This window comes from Arachis stenosperma, chromosome 10 (genome assembly GCF_014773155.1).
Source record: "Arachis stenosperma cultivar V10309 chromosome 10, arast.V10309.gnm1.PFL2, whole genome shotgun sequence".
NCBI lineage: Eukaryota > Viridiplantae > Streptophyta > Magnoliopsida > Fabales > Fabaceae > Arachis > Arachis stenosperma.
In genome coordinates this window covers 78,605,936-78,608,444 of record NC_080386.1, presented here as the reverse complement: position 1 = coordinate 78,608,444, position 2,509 = coordinate 78,605,936, and the positions used below count along the sequence as shown (strand labels likewise).

The 2,509-nt window shown below is 36.9% G+C and overlaps 1 non-coding gene across 1 annotated transcript; it reads left to right on the top strand.

The window, feature by feature from the left end:
• The first annotated feature begins 470 nt into the window (after nucleotides 1–470).
• LOC130958818 (small nucleolar RNA R71) lies at nucleotides 471–578 on the top strand. The gene has a single exon (XR_009077922.1). It is a non-coding gene; the product is annotated as a small nucleolar RNA R71 (small nucleolar RNA).
• Nucleotides 579–2,509: the final 1,931 nt, after the last annotated feature.

Genomic DNA, 2,509 nt, shown 5'->3' with positions numbered 1-2,509 from the left:
TGTTGAGGTCTCTCTTGAGTCTTCCATGAGAAATTTGGGTGATTTCTCCATGAAGAATTATAGGTGTTTCCATAGGGTTCTCCTAGGTAATTCACCTCTTCCATTGAAGGGTTCTCAGGATCATAAGCTTCTTCTTCAGAGGAAGCATCCTTAGTACTGCTTGGTGCATTTTGCATTCCAGACAGACTTTGAGAAATCAAATTGACTTGTTGAGTCAATATCTTATTCTGAGCCAAAATGGCATTCAGAGTATCAATCTCAAGAACTCCTTTCTTCTGACTTGTCCCATTGTTCACAGGATTTCTTTCAGAAGTGTACATGAATTGGTTATTTGCAACCATTTCAATTAGCTCTTGAGCTTCTGTAGGTGTCTTCTTCAGATGAAGAGATCCTCCAGCAAAGCTATCCAAAGACATCTTGGATAGTTCAGAGAGACCATCATAGAAAATACCTATGATGCTCCTTTCAAAAAGCATGTCAGAAGGACATTTTCTGATCAGTTGTTTGTATCTTTCCCAAGCTTCATAGAGGGATTCTCCATCCTTCTGTCTGAAGGTTTGGACTTCCACTCTAAGCTTACTCAATTTTTGAGGTGGAAAGAACTTTGCCAAGAAGGCATTGACTAGCTTTTCCCAAGAGTCCAGGCTTTCTTTAGGTTGTGAGTCCAACCATATTCTAGCTATGTCTCTTACAGCAAAAGGGAATAGCATCAGTCTGTAGACCTCAGGGTCAACCCCATTAGTCTTGACTGTGTCACAGATTTGCAAGAACTCAGCTAAAAACTGATGAGGATCTTCCAATGGAAGTCCATGGAACTTGCAATTCTGTTGCATTAGAGAAACTAACTGAGGCTTAAGCTCAAAGTTGTTTGCTCTAATGGCAGGGATAGAGATACTTCTCCCATAGAAGTCGGGAGTAGGTGCAGTAAAGTCACCCAGCACCTTCCTTGCATTGTTGGCATTGTTGTTGTTTTCGGCTGCCATGGGTTCTTCTTCCTTGAAGAATTTGGTCAGGTCCTCAACAGAGAGTTGTGCCTTAGCTTCTCTTAGCTTTCGCTTCAAGGTCCTTTCAGGTTCAGGGTCAGCTTCAACAAGAATGCCTTTGTCTTTGTTCCTGCTCATATGAAAGAGAAGAGAACAAGAGAATCCTCTATGTCACTGTATAGAGATTCCTTGAGGTGTCAAAGGAAAAGAAAAATAGAAGAAAGAAGAAGGAGAAAAATTCGAACTTTAATTAGTTGGAGTTCGAATTGTGCATTAAGAAGGAGTGATACTCCATAAATAGAAGGATGTGAGAAGAGGGGAAGTAATTTTCGAAAATTTAAGTAAAAGATTTTGAAAACACTTTGAAAAACACTAATTAATTTTCGAAAAATAAAAGTGGGGGAGAAATCAAGTGGTTTTTGAAAAAGATTTTGAAATTAGAAGTTAAAAAGAATTGATTGAAAACTAATTTGAAAAAGATGTGGTTAAGAAGATATGATTAGTTTAAAAAAAAATTTGATTGAGGAGATATGATTTGGAAAACATTTTAAAAAGATTTAATTTTTAAAAAAATTAATGACTTGCCTAACAAGAAAAGATATGATTCAAACATTAAACCTTTCTCAACAGAAAAGGCAACATACTTGAGATGTTCAATCAAATCATTAATTGTTAGTAAGTATCTTTGAAAAAGGAAAGAAATTGATTTTGAAAACATTTGATTGAAAAGATTTGATTTGAAAAAGATTTGATTTTGAAAAACTTTGAAAACTTGAAAAAAATTTGATTTGAAAACAAAATCTTCCCCCTTGTGCCATCCTGGCGTTAAATGCCCAGAATGGTATCCATTCTGGCGTTTAACGCCCAAAATGCTACCTTTTTGGGCGTTAAACGCCCAACCAGGTACCCTGGCTGGCGTTTAAACGCCAGTCTGTCCTTCTTCACTGGGCGTTTTGAACGCCCAGCTTTTTCTGTGTAATTCCTCTGCTGCATGTTCTGAATCTTCAGTCCCCTGTACTATTGACTTGAAAATAGAACCAAGATCAAATAATCAAGGCATGCAAGACACCAAACTTAAAATTAGACACTAGACTTAAGCAAGAAACATAAAATCTTTTTGGTTTTTATGATTTTTAAAAAAAAAATTTTTTTTTGTGCTTTTTTCGAAAATTATATCGAAATAGAAAATAAAGGTTTCAGAATTCTCAATTTGAATTTCCAGGAATCATTGCAATGCTAGTCTAAGACTCCGGTCCAGGAATTAGACATGGCTTCACAGCCAGCCAAGCTTTCAAAGAAAGCTTCGGTCCAAAACACTAGACATGGCCAATGGCCAGCCAAGCCTTAGCAGATCATTGCTCCAATAGCAAGATTGATAGAGATCAACAAGCTATTGTGATGATCAGTTGAAACCTCGGTCCAATAAGATTAGACATGGCTTCACAGCCAGCCAGATTTCAACAGATCACCATGAAACTCTAGAATTCATTCTTAAGAACTCTGAAGAAAAATAATACCTAATCTAA